Source organism: Falco naumanni, chromosome 6 (assembly GCF_017639655.2).
Source record: "Falco naumanni isolate bFalNau1 chromosome 6, bFalNau1.pat, whole genome shotgun sequence".
NCBI classification, from domain to species: domain Eukaryota; kingdom Metazoa; phylum Chordata; class Aves; order Falconiformes; family Falconidae; genus Falco; species Falco naumanni.
The window spans coordinates 59,350,477-59,365,398 of record NC_054059.1 but is presented as its reverse complement, the minus strand read 5'-3'; positions in this window follow the sequence as shown (position 1 = coordinate 59,365,398).

Sequence of the window (14,922 nt, the reverse complement as noted above, 5' to 3'; positions counted from 1 at the left end):
TTGCAGCAATGGGCAATTTTGTAGTTGTTGCTAAGTGTTCAAAACCAAGATGTTGTTATAATTGGCTAAATGTTATTAAAAGCTTCTGGATTTAACAACAAGTCTTTGCGAGGGATGAAGGCAAGAAATGATTATGCTTTTGTAGGTGTTCAGAGAGCTGAAACCGCTTCCATCTAAAATAAAGACACAGCACGAACGGGTTTCTCTGTATGGTGGTTTTCAGATCTGTGGGATGCAGAATGACTGAAATATGTGAGAGGAAAGTCTACAAAAGGCAATTAGGAACAGGCATGGGTGAAAATGGAAAGAGAATTTTTGGTCTAGTTGTTGTTCAGAAAGGGATGTTGACCTGTGTGCTGAGAAACCTGCCCTTGCTATTTAATTTCTTTTGTTTTCAGGAAAGGTAACTTCAAACACTTTTTGTAATAAACTGATTTGTATCTAAGATATGCTGGACTCTGCCAGTTTCTCCTCCGTTTGAAATAACTATAAGACTTCAGACTCTTGGCTACCTGCTCAGACCAGAAAGAAGTAACATCATCTTTTCTTTGAAAGAGAGAAATTGGTTATGATGCTGCATTTGTAATGAAGTACTATAAATTGGATAGTATTAGAGCGTTCCTCACTGAGCTGGAGTGAATTTCTGTACCGCATGCTAAGTGGATGGCAAGCAGCAAACCAGTGTCTTGCCCGTGCCTCACTAGACACTCAGCACACACAAATCAGAATCACTATTATCCTTTCTGGTTCCAGCTGAAGGTGGGAAAGATTAACCAAAATCTCCCAGCAGATGACTGTGATGTATTCTAAAGCAGTGTAGAAAATACTGTGAATTTCTAAGTGTACAAATATCTTGTTGTTAGGATTTAAAAATTAGATTCCTCAGTTCTACTGGGAGCAACTTAGATTCCTCAATTGTACTGGGAGCAGGGATATTTCCAATTGTAGGGTTCTTAGGTTATCTCGCTTCTACAGTCTCTTTGAATTTTTATTAGGAACATGTTTTTATTGTATTTATTTATATTGGCAAAATACAGCTTTGCTTTCTTTTCTGGCAAGACGTGCTTTTGACTTGTTGAGCTGCAGCCTGTAGCTATGAAATTTCACATAGGTGCTTAAACAAATCTAATGCAATGGTGTTCCAGCAGTGGCTGTGAAAGGGCAAGGCTCTATCAGTTGCTAAATTTCTCTGCTTTCCTCAGATTTTTACTTTTCTAGTAAAGAGACGTTACTTTTGAACCACATGCTTGGGAAAACCCCATGTTGGTTTCACAAGGCAGAAGCCCCCAAAGATCTCTGATGACATTCACATCAAGGCTTGCCCTCAAATCTGGTCTATTTCCCATTCATCACTTGTTACTGGTATAGCTGATGTCAACTGAAACTGTCAGCTTTTTGGGATGCTGAGCTTCTCTTCCTCAAAGAGGCATAGAGCTTAATACCACAAACTTTGTTTCAGCCTTCATTTGCTAGGAAAAAAAGCCCTTTACTTTTTCAGGTGACACTGCTGCTTCTAGGTTAATGACTAACAGTATGTTCAACAACATAAATACAAATTAAAAGAGTTCAAGCAAACAGGTCTACATTGGAGCCTTTGAGATGGAGTGTATTTTACTCAGTGAAATGCACAGAAATCCACCTCTCCAACAACAGGATTGCTTTTTTTCTCAAAAATTAAAGGCTAGTTTTATATCTGGCATTCTCTGAATGTTATAGTAATTCAACTTTTCAAAATGAAAATTAAACATACTGCAAAAAATAATTTACTGAAACTCAATATAAATCATATAATAAGAAAACACCTTTGCAATGAATCATCTAATTCACTGACCCAACAGTTTATAAAACTAGTTTTCACTTTAGACTGTGTATTAGCTAGCTATATGTTAGATTAAATATAATTGCATTTTTGTTTTAGGACTACTAATTCTTCTAGCTTGAGAAATTACCTGAGCATATATCTGCATTAATATTGCATTACTGAGGCAAAAACGTGACAAATATAAGCAATGTATTCTCCTCAAAGCTGCAAAAGTTAATGAGAGATAAGAATTACTTGTGGAGAGATATCTATTTATTACATACCTAAATCAGGTTATACGGTGCAATTTCATTAAATATATTAGAATTGTATTTGAATTTTATATAGGTAACATATATTTATATTTCATTATAAATGATTTATACATTAAAATATATTTAATCGGAATGTCATACAACATAAATCCTGTCTGAAAAGGAGATATTAGCAGTGTAGCAGGGTGTTTGAGCTGCTTTGGAAGTAGATGGTACAGATGCACATGTCCTCTTGGCATCATGATTGCCTGTGCTGCCCTGGATGTACACATCACGCAACCGAAGCTATGTGGAATAAGTGGGTAGTGTTGATCATGCAATGGGCTCAGACAGGGAACTCTCTAACTACCCAGGAGTCTTGGAAGAGATCATGGACTAGCCAGAAAGCAGAAATTTTTGAGCACTGCCCAAGGAGATAACTTGTACCAAAAGGCTCCACAACATGAGCAGCAATATGTTGTGTTTACCAATGAATCCTGTCATGTTGTGGGAAACCATCAGAAGTGGAAAGAAGCTGCTGTGTGGACTTTCACACAACGGGTCGTAGAAGCTGCTGAAGGCAAAGGCAGATCAAGTCAGTCTGCAGAAGTGAAAGCCATCTGTGTGGCCCTAGGGACTGCTGAACGGGGAAAGTGGCCAGTACTCTGTCTCTGTACTGACTCCTGGATGGTGGCAAATGTCTTGTGGTTGTGGCTATGGCAATGGAAATGGAGCAACTGGCAGTGCAAAAGTGAACTTGTCTGTGCAGCTGCATTGTACCTGCTGCTTGCTGTGGCAAGACATTGGTATGTCATAGATGCTTACATGCCCAAGTGTCACATGCCACTGAAGAACATCAGGAACAACAAGCGGGTAGGTCAGGCTGCCAGAACTGAAGGTGATTGGCATATTCATTGGATGCAGGAAGATTAAAATGAAACCATTTTAGTGTGATACAACCCAGAGCTCTTGCCAAATCACAACAAGAATAAATTGCAAGCTATCTTTTGGGCACAAAAATAGCCGTAATCTTTCTTTAAGTCTTAAGAATATCTGTACTGTAAGAAACATTTGAAGCCATCTAGTCATTTGCTTAGCTATTCATCAGTTCTCTCTTTGTCTCAGGCCATAAGATGATCTGGGTATTTTTTCTAACTTTTTCTCCAACAGATTTCTTATCTCTTAACACTAAATTGCTTCTCTGATCTCTTCTTCTGATTGCTTCTTCTATTTCCTGTAGTTGACATTTTTCATCACCATCAAGGTCTGTTTCTGAACGTGGGGTTTTCTTTCTTTCAGTCAGTTAATTTCCTTGACATGTTTTATTTTCTGTTGGATATTTTTGGCCAGCATTTCTGGGGCTTGCTGAATTTTCCTCTCGGCTATATTTAGCAACATAGTTTTATGTCTTATTTTCTTGTTCTCTTTCTCTTTTGCTCTAAATTTGGACATAAAACTTTGTTTTTCTTCCTTTAGAGCTTTTTCTTTTGATTCCCTAATCCTTTCCTCCATCTGCTGATCAGGGATAATCTTGAGATCCTTGAAGCTTTTGTTCCGCAGCAAGTCTATTGCTAAATCTCATCAACTTTGACCTGGTGATTACTCACTTCAGCTCTCTGTGTCTTGTCTTTTTGTACTGGATCAACTCTTGTCTCTTCTTTTTGCCTTCGATTTCTTTCAAATGCCTTTTCTCGAAAGCACATGCAACCTTGCCTCGGAGCAGATTACGGTTCAAGTCTGTAGCATCCTTTTCCATGATCTGCTTCTTTCTCAGCTGTTTTTCATGCAAATGTTTCCTGTATTCACCTTAGAGCTTGGATCTTTCAAGTTTTGCCTTATGCTTGTTTTCTTTCCTCTGCACCAGCCCCTGCCATCAATTCTCTCTCACCACCATTCCTTTCAGTCTGGCCTCCAGAAATCGCTCCCTGTCCAGACTGCCTAGGGCCTTCCCTTTGTGCCACCTCTCTGGGCTTTCTGCCAGCAGCTGCCACCTTTCTTTCTCCAGTATTTGTGTCTCTTATCCTGCCTTCCCCCTGCATGCCAAACCCGGGAGGCCTGCAGCTGCAACCCCAGTGGGAAGGACTGTGAGAGCCTCACCCAGAGCTGGGGTCATGGCCAGGTGACTGGGAAGATCCCTATCGAGGAGGAGCACTGCAGCCCTTGCAGTGGTAGGCACCAGGCAGCCCACCCGGCACTGTCTGGTGAGGAGCCTGATGCTGCCTGAGCTGGTCCCCAGCCCGGTGGGATGCACCTGGCTGTGGGGGAGAGACAGCTGGGCTGGGGCCCTGAGCGGCCGGTGCCACAGGCGGCACCGCGCTGTTGGCCTCTCACAGGCCGCCGCCGCAAGGCCTGCAGGGTTCTACCAATGCTGCAACCCCCCGCCCTCCCTTTTTAAAACGGAAAGAGCGGGGTTGAGGAAAGAAGTCATTTTAGATAGTAAGGACCATCCTATAGTAAACATAGTTGGGACTAAGGGCAATCTTAATATGGCACATTTCTTTTAGAGGTACCAGTTGAGGTGAAGTTTGATTTACAGCAAACACCCCAAGCAGTCTGTACATAGCATCACAAGAGAATCTCCTGTGGGGTCTTCTGAGCTTGGACCTAGCGTTGGCCACAGATGAGAATGCTGGCGGTGCTTAAATGGAATGACTTAAGGACCTGAAGAGGAATTTCCAGTCTTAAATCCTTTTGTGAATATAGCCTCTAATCCTACCAGTGTGATGAACACCTCTTCCAACGAGGAGCTCTTGGACCATCTGCTAAGAAAGTCCACCAGCGAGCTCAGCCCTGTACCACAGGAGGCCAGCTGGATGCTTTCTTTGCTTTGGGGTCATGCTATGGAGCAGAGTGCTAGGGGGTCATGTTCTTGGTGGCTAGAACCATTAAAAAAGATGACTGGGATTTACATCAGCTGAAGCTCTTTTTAATCTCAGAATGTGCGTTAGGCAATACAACGAGAAGCATTAATCCACCCTGGATGTTATGAAGATGTAGATTGCTGTGACTATGTCTTTAATCAAAAATCAAGAGTCACAGCTTTCCCAAAGGCAGTTTTCTCTTAAATCCCCACTGAAAGAAGCTGTGGTTTTTTCAGTCCCATAGATGACTTTTAACTGATTTTAGGAACAGGAAATGCTTCATATTTATTTTCAATATTGTTGTAATGTAGGGATTTTAGTCAGTTTGTTGTCCTCTGACAATCAATGTATTGTATAAATTTTCTTCAATTTATTGACTGTATTTAATCACTTCTTCAACATAAGTTCTGTTTGGTGCATGAGAAGTCTCCACTGGACATTTTCTTAAACCTGTCTTCAACATTAAATGGATACTTCATACTCGCTTTGAAGGTTTGGTCTGAGTTTTCATAGAAAATACTCCAATCTTTAAAATCTCGATTATTTCAGTACCCTGATGCCGTTACTTTGCACATGCAGATTCTTTAAATGTGAAAATAGCTCCCTGAACCATTGAGTGAACAATAATGCAAGCTCATCCCCACACCTTGTGTATATCTGCCACTCTTCTGTATTGCAACAGATAGATTGTTCCATAGCGAAAAGAGTTCTTATCTTCCTTTAAAGTAGCAGGGATAATTCAGTCTTGGGATCAGCATTTAAGCAGCTGTTAAACATAATATGTGTCAGAGCAAAGAACACACGGAGAATGATGTAAATGAAAGCAGATGCCCTTCTCAAACTATTTGTCTCTGAATTCATAAGATTATTTATGGAAATGCAATGTATGGAGATGGATTACAGAGTTACATCTTATGTAAAAATCATGCTGATGGAAACAAGGGCAATAAAATACAGGTCTACTAATCAAAACACTGTCAGCACGTTGAAAATGGGAGCATTTTAATACTGAAAAAACAGCATTCCTTGTGGAAAACAATTTCAATTAAAGACACCCCCCCCCATTAATCTAGCAAAGACGTTTATTTATACCAATACTATTATTATTGTTTCTAAGGACCTCACACATCTCTGTAAATATCTGTGTAAAAATCTGTGTAAAAAAATACAGTCTTCCCAATTTTAGAGACAAGGAACTGAAGAGGACAAACGGGAACATAGCAAATCTCTGTTGAGGAAACAATTGAACCTGTCTTTTCTGACAAGGCTACCACCGATCTGCTCTTCCTCTCTAATACACTATCAACATACGCATGTATTTGTAGCATAGTTTTGACATATGTTGACATAACTGCACTTGGAGTTACTTACCATGCAAATGGATTACATTATCACTGGTGGTGTTTACCCAGAATTGTACTGTACTTAGCCTCTGTTTCTTAATGTTCTGACAGGTGGTGAAGGAATTGGGCTTAAGAATGACTTAAACTGTTACACAGCTTCTTTGCACAATATCTTTGTCTAAAATATTGAAGGATCAGCATTTTGCTGAAGGACTACCTTTAAAAAAATAAAGGTGAACATAAACTCCATGGTCCCCTCACATATTTTAGAGGAGACAGCTTCAGGAAGGATGCTGGGCTGAAACATGGTGACTTTTGGTCGTTTGTGAGGAAGCACAAAACATCCTTTCTTTAGCCGTGACATAAGCTCCACTGATGTCGCCAGATATTTCAGTCAGAGTTTGTGTATTGTATTCTTTCAGCAAACTTACAACACTACATAAAATAGGCAAGAACATGGTATTTGAAAGTGTAATTACTAGTAGGAATAATACAATTTACATAATAGTAGCATTTATTAAGGCATTTAAAAGTGCCTCTGTGTTTCCTGTATAGTCTTTTAGACTGTAAAAGGGAAGTAGTCTTACGCTAATGATCACAATGCACTCTTAAAAGTTCATCAAACTACTGCCTTTGTAGTCTTCTTTTTTGTGGGCATGGTGCCAGATTTTTGAGATGCAGGCAGAGTAACTGGTGTAGTCAGCCATACACTCAGTCTGCAGGTACTTGAAGAGCAAAATAACTATGATTAAAGTAGCAGTATAAATAAAAGCCAAAGCCAAATATTTTATGGTATTTCATTCCTTGTAACCATGATGGCTATGTGAATAGGGAGATCCAGCTTTCCTCTCATGTGCCCATGAGTTTCAGCTGCTCAAATAAATTTATCAGTAAACAGAATTAGTAATATATACGTATGACAGCTAAGAGAGAAACGGTTTATTGTTTCCCACTGTCATTGTTTCTTACTCTTGCAGTTTAGCTACAACCTTTGGCTGATGATGTTAGGTGTTTGTTCTACAGGATCTGAAATAGAGATGTGGGGGTTCATAGTCTGGGTTAAATTTAACCGGCCATAAAACTTCATTACAAAACCAGGCCACAGTTAGAATACATCTTTCATGATGCAGTAAGATACAGACAGTGGGGCTAAAGGAGATAAACGACTTAAAGATACTGAAATACCTTTTTTTTCTGTTCTTGAGGAAATGAATTAGGTATATGAAACAATGACTATCTGTTATGAGAAATGCTGGAGGTGAAAGGTTTCCAAGGTTCTGAGCAAGACAGAAGTTCAGGGTGGATTGTTTGCGTCACATGTAGTACACAGCAGATAACTGCAAGCTTAAGGGAAGAAAAAACACATTTGACAACCTTGTATTAAACTGAACAGTTCTTCAGCTGGTATAGAAAGGTATCATCTATTGTTTCTGGTAGAGATTTGCTGGTTTACGTGTGGTTTTTCCTGAGATAATGTTTCTTTGGTTATCATTGGTTGGTAGACTACACACAAAGATGGAGCTGATCAATAGAATAAATATTTAACATCCTTCAGAATATTTGCAGCCTAGACGTTGGTTCAGCTTATGCCAGAGGAGAAGCCAGCTTCAACATTCAGATCCTGGTGTCTGAGAAGTTTTAGTCTGCTATTATAATGCCAGGCACTTGAAAGTTGTCCTATGTTAGCCTGTCTGCTGAAAGAGAAGCTGCCTACCAGAGCAAAATGAAACTGTAGCCCCTTGATGGTGAACAGGTATGAACTGTAATAGCAAATGCTCTTATCGCCGATGCTTACGTTCGTTTCGATTAGCTCAAGGTGCCAAAAAGGATAAAAATGTTGCAAGAAAAGAGTGAAGGGTTTATGGAGCAGGAATTCCTGTTTTCTAGTCTGAGCAGCTCAGCCTATGCGGGCTTTGCCACCGTACCCACCTTTTTTCCATTAAAGCTGCTCCGTGGAAGCAGGAGGCATTCTTTAGGGAGTCCAGTAGGGTGCACTAAGAGGCTATTACACATGCTGCTGCTGGGGAATGGCACCGAGATCAAACGGCTGGAGGATTAATTTGTTTCTGCTGTTTTTTCTTTTAAAGGTGACTGTATTAATTTTGAAAACAACAGTACCTTTTATGAACGATCAAAGCTGTCATGTAAGAAATTGCAGGGAACTTAACATATTCAAGCTGGATTGGACTGCTTTCCTAAGAGAGGTGCTTTAAATACAATTTCATTTTGAGAACACCCTACGATTGCGCTAGAATCATTCATAACGTGATTGAGGTCAGCGATTTTATCTCACAGTAGGTCCAACTGATGACTGGGTTTTATGTGCTATTGGTTATGAGGAAGACTCTAATTATGTTTCCACCCTGTGAAGGGACTGGTTAACACAAAGAAATCTCATCTCCTTTTGTTGATGTGCTCAGCCCAGCAGTTACTTTTGTTCTAAATTGGGCCTGGCAGCCTCTGGGGTGAATGATTGACGTGTCAATGTGCTAACAGAAGCCAGAACCAATTCTATTGTCTGACACCTCCTTTCCTCCTCCGAATATTAATGATGAGTGACCCAGCTGAATGAATGAAAAGTGCATACATCCCTCGTGGCTCTGTGCAGATGCTCAGAGATGACAGGAGGATTTGCCCAGGAGAGGACACAAAACCATAAAGCCATCTGGTATTATGTAGTGAGCTTAATCTGTTCATTGACTTAGCCAAATGTCTGGTAAATCAAAAGTTGACAGGAAAGGATTCATAATTTTTATGCTTAAAATACTCAAAACATCACAGAGAAAAACGGGAATCCTAGAGTAATTCCTAGAGAAACACCAGAAGTACAGCTCAGATTTTTAGCTGGGAGGATGGGCAAGAAAAATATAAAAATGTTTTAGTTAAATGAGTCACAGACCAGTAATTTGCTTTAATAGTGCCTTCAATTACCCTGTGATAGGTTTCAAATAACACAAGGTATTGATGATCACCGCAGGCTTTTGTAGTACTTTGGTACAGCTTCCCAAAACATCCAAATAAGCCAGCCTTGGAAGCCATTGCAGTCACTCGACATTTAACAGTTTGTAATTAAGATTTGGTTGAATCGAATCTTCTGCTCTTTCTTACTCTGGATTATGTAATATTCATTGTTATATTACAGATTGAGAGTATTAAATGTGCAGACTATTAAGACTAGATGGTATAATGCATAATTAGGGAGCAAATTTCTTAATCAGATCATGTCAATTTTATTTATCCTTTCAATAAAATAGATTTATTTTGATAGTGTACAATTAAAGAATTCCCACTTAAATGTTTCTAGTATCTCAGTCAGCAATTCTGCCATAATAGGAAACCAGAAAAGATCCATACTAACATGCAATAGGCACTTTCTCATTGTGAGGTCTAGATCCAGTCCAAAGAGAAAAAATAACTTTTCTCACTACATTTTGCATATGATATCTTTCACCTCCACTACAGTAAAAATGCAACCTATTTTCATCTTCAGTCCTTTTCTCATCTTTTGAAGATACTGTGGTTGAATACGCTTTGTATTTTCACAATATCCCAAAGATTGGCAATTCTTTTGTGTCCATGTCCCTACAGGAGACTCTTGCATTCATGCATTAAGCAACTTCTGCACTGATTATTGCAAACCTTTCCCCTAGCCACCTTTTCTTTTTTCTTCTATACCATATGACAGCTCAGTCAGATTTACCTGGTCGCTGCAAAATCATTTTGTCCTACTCTTCAAATCCTTTTGTGTGGCCCCACTTGATTACCTAATTATGTTATTTCCCACCTTCCATATTCTTCCCTGTTGTCCCAAAGGCGCTTTGCAGTTCATTTCCCTTTTATTTCTCAGCTTTTGATGTTGCTCCTGTTTTTACTTTGCATGCCATATATCTCACCTAAATTTGTTGTCTGAGAGCTAAAGGTCTAGTCTAAACCACGTGTTTAAGTTCTCCTATAGTTAGTGGAGAGAAAGGATACCTTCAGAGTACATTTATTTCATCTCAGCCTAAGATAGGTATCTAATTTTATTGAGATGGATTACCCTCTGGGTATTTTTTCCATACACAAGGAGTCTAGAAACCCGGTTTGGCTAGTGCCTTACAGAGTAGGTAAAATGAATCCCAGTTTTAATCAGTTCACCCAGAGTTTTCCCAAGAACTGTATTCCCTTCTGCTTCAGTGGCTTCTTTCTCTCTACCTTACCCTCATCCCTGGAATCCATTTGATATTATTTTCTCTACTTAAGTGTGCTATTAAAATTTAGGTCTTCAAGAATATACAGTATTCTGACTGTAAACACCCACTTAAAAATAGATGAATTTTAAAATATTTTTTGTTGACTTCTCAATGCTTCATACTGAACTTTTGTTTCTAGGGTATTGGGGTATTGCCACGTTTCTCTGACAGAGTGCCTTTCTGCTCTTGTTATACATAGGGATTAAGGCAAGTGTGTTCAAACTTACAAATTAAAACAGCAATTTACAGCAGAAACCTGAATGACACCTGCTACAACAGCCCCACAGAGACAGGGCATGCCTGATGGCCAGCACTGTCCCATGCAGACTGATTGAAGCCTGAGGTGGCTATGAGTTATTTATATGCAGCATGGGAAACGTTTTATTTAGAAATTATTTGTTTGAACAGGAGCCTTTCACTACTTTACAGTGGTAAAATCAATAATAAAAACCCCTGCTTGTAACATTTCGTTTTCTATTATTTTAGGACAAAACATCTGATAAAATATTTTAAGTTTAAAAAGCAGTAGCTTCTTTCTTTACTCTTGCATCTTAAAAATAGCCAAGTAGTTAATTTCTAAACATTTACAAAGATTATCACTCTGGGATTAGAGCTTTGAAGCACAAAATTCAGCTGCAAGCAGGTTTTTTTTTTTTTAATTTTACTTTTTTATATGGAAATAAACCCCTAAATAATAATTGTGCCATGGGAACAATAGGTCCAAGTTTCATAAAGAAAGTAGAGCTGCACTTCACAGATTCATGACAACTCAGTGATCAGTCTCACTGAAAAGCAAGGAAGGACTTTTCAGCTGTGGTTTGCTGTCTAATGGGTTCTGCCCTTCCATCTTAAGAAAGACAAGATGATGAAATTTTCAAATGATAACAGAATTGATAAATTCTTTTGTTAATATAGGTTCTTTTTCCAGAATTAAAAATATATCATAATTACCTTATTTCAACAAAGGCATTAAGTAAAAATGTCTGCTTTCTCTTGTGCATACCAAATTCAGCTTTGAAACTCACAAAAAGGGCTTAATTTCTTCACAAAGTGTTTGCAGGTTCCCTGCCTCAGCTTACCAGACTCCCATCTTATTATCTGCCTTTCCATCACCGTGTCCCAAATATTATCCCTGCAGGTAACAACAGATAGGTCTCCAGGGCCTGGATCCAGGAAGGCAGTTACTTGCATTTTGCATTTGGATGATTATGTCACTGCAAGACCATTTGACTAGGCCATCCTGTAAAAAGGAAACCTCTGTTTAATTTCATAAATGCTCTATTCCGACTTTTTTTTAAACTGGTGACAGTGAGCAGGTTGCCCTGTAGGCTGTGCCTCTATAACATTCAGCCAAGGTAGCACTGGTGCTGGACACCCAACAGGGATTGCTGAATTTTCTCACGCTCATGTGGGCAAATTCTGCCTGTGAAAGAGCAGAGTAGGTGTGTGTACATATCAATTCTTCTAGCTAAGCCACCCTCAAAAAGTGAAACTAAACAAAAAACCTGGCAGAAGAACAAAGTTCAATCCCGGAAAGCTTTTATCACAACAGAAATTCTGGGTGACTCCAACAACGAGAGTTGGTATTAAATTAGTGTCAAATTATTGAAGACTCGGCTGCATCATTCCCATATGAATACTAAGAGAATTTGTCCTATTATGGTTAGATTTAGGGAGGTGGGAGTGGGGACAGGCCGAGTTTCCAGCCACCAGGGCCAAAGCAGACAAACTGTGAAGATGGGAGAGGTCTCAGCTGAATGGTAGGGAACATGTTGATCTGTGATGGATGCATTTACACCATGGGATGCAGTCCACTTAAACTGTGTCTCTGCGATATTTAGGATAGGATGTTAGGTTGTTTACTGTCCACTGCCAGGGGAGAAAAAAAAATATCTGTTGCGGCGAGTTAGAGTGGTGCCCCCCAGAATGGAATTAACACAGTTTCAGATGGTCTGAACCACTGGAGAATGGTCTCCTCTTCTACTAATTATGATCTTAATTTTAACTACTAAATTTGGCCTACTAAATAAGCCCCTCAAACATACGACTCTGGGACCAGCGGGAGCAGGACAGCAATGCAGCTCTTCGTGTTTGCTCGCAATGAATGAACTTTGAGACCCGTGGGAAGCCTTCCCGTGCCACCAGTATGCTCACAGCTCCCAGGAGGATGCCTATGTAGTGGCATCTACAGGGCAACAGGGGGTCTGTAAGTGCCACGCCTAAAGAAAAGAGACTCATGACAAATCTATTGAAATATGGGTAAAGGACAGAGAAAAAGGAAAGACAGAATGAACAAGTATATATTATATGTGCTAGAAATAAATGCTTTCTTCCATACAATTTTCTGCTGCTTAGTAAATATTAATTAGGTTTTGCAGTCCAGGGCCCCTTCAGGATTCAAACAAATACATTAACTATTGACAGCTATAAACAGACTATTTTGAGTTATAAATGAAAATAACTTATTTACTGCCATCATGAAGGCTGGAAACCTTCAATGAAAGACAGTAATTAAGGGACACAGTACTAAAACTGAAGAGGAGGGGAGGAAAGATGAAATATGAGTGAAAAAAAAGGTTTTTATTCTACTTTTTAAAAAGGGTGAACATGAATGATAAAAAATCCAGTGTGCATTTGAGGTTAGGGTTTGAAGGGAGATAAGGAGCTTAAGCCCACTGTATTAGCATCAACTGATGCTGTGCATGCACTCCTGTGACATCTGATGTATCTGAGCTTGTGTAAGCGCACAGTAGATGCAGGCACCAGAGAAGGAAAGCAATCAATTTATCAGCCAGGCACACCAGAAACTCTGACTTTCCAGTTTGTCCTACAGGTCAAGTATAACTAATGAAAGCTTATCATGTCTTGATTAGATACGAGGCCAAACATCATCCTTTCCCTGGCAGAATTAACCTCACTACTGGGGAAGTGGTCCAGCCTTAGCTTACCTAAGTGGTTTGCTTTTATTTGCAACTGAATTAAAATCAGTAGAAGAACCACTGTGAATATTGTTACTCAGATGGAAAGCAGATTATGTAATATTTATTTTCTGTCTATTTATAAGTTAAAAAAATCATATTTTAACCATCTCCCCCCCCCAAACTCCTACATAAGCACTGAAAAAATTGCTAAAAAGACACTCTTTTGGTTAAACTGGTACAATTTTGGGAACAGAGGGTCTTTTTAAAGGGAAGGATGTCTCATTTTCTAGTGTCCGCATGCTAGCAAAATTCTTAACAATAAATTCCTCAGAACAGGAGTTCTGCTTGAGTAATGTTTATAGGAGCAGACTCTGGTTTCTCTGCTGACTGTGCTAACAAGAGTGTCAGCTGCAATTTTGGTTCTTGTGATATGGATTAAATTCAAGCTGAGTTTGATTTTTTTCCAAGTCAATTATGAATTATCTGAGAACCAAAGCAGCCAAATGAAATTGCTCTGAATTGCTTGTATACTTAAGAAAGAAGAGAATCTTGCTATTTTTAAGAGGTAGGAAACAGATTTATTTTGTGGCTCTGGCTATTCATAAGAAGATGCTCAGATATTATGTCGCAGAAGGGTCAGTTAGATAAAGAGAAATGGAAGCAGAGAGGAAGAAAATGCACAATTGAAACTTTCCATAGGCCAATTATTCTGTAGCATTTCAAGCCATGTATTACAAGTATGTTTGCTTATGCAACACCCCCCGCTCCCCAACAAACCAGCACCACTCCAAAAATGCTTTCTTGGGGCCTTGAGGTATAAGACATGAATAGTCTGAGTTTACTATAGAAGTGTAAAGCAATTTCTGAGTCTTTCCCAGCTCCAATTTGCCCTGTGGCACTCTGCTTTCCTACCTCAGGTTTTATGATCTGTACAACTGGAATAAATAATCTGTAAGGCTTAATGTTAACGGATTTAAAGCACATGCATCTCGGACTAAAATAATTTTAATCTCACCTAGCTACATCAGTAGAATGAAGTGAAACAACAACAGATATGTCTTCATCCTATCCATAACACAACTTTAATTGTCTGCAGCTATGCCCCTGCAAAGCAGGTGAAATATGCTACAGTACTTTCTATTCTGAACATGGGCTAAGTGATTGAAAACCGTGTTGAGAGATCTGTAGGCGAATTATATCATGTCAACAATTTTTTTTTTACATCCATAAAGGTAAGATCCAATTATAGCAAAAGCTAAGCATAACTAGTGATCCATCCCAGCTGACGGTAGTGATGAAATGCCCTCAGACTTTAGTGGGGTAAAATTTTTCCCTTAGAATGTTTTACATTAATTTGTTTTGGTTTTGTTCTTTAAATGGAACAAAAGTGTGAGAGAAACAAAGAAATTATATTCCATCTGCAATTTCATTTATGAATCCATTGCATCTACTGTATCTTCATTTTATTTCCTTCATATGATAGATATTAGCAGAGTTTTATTGATCTTCT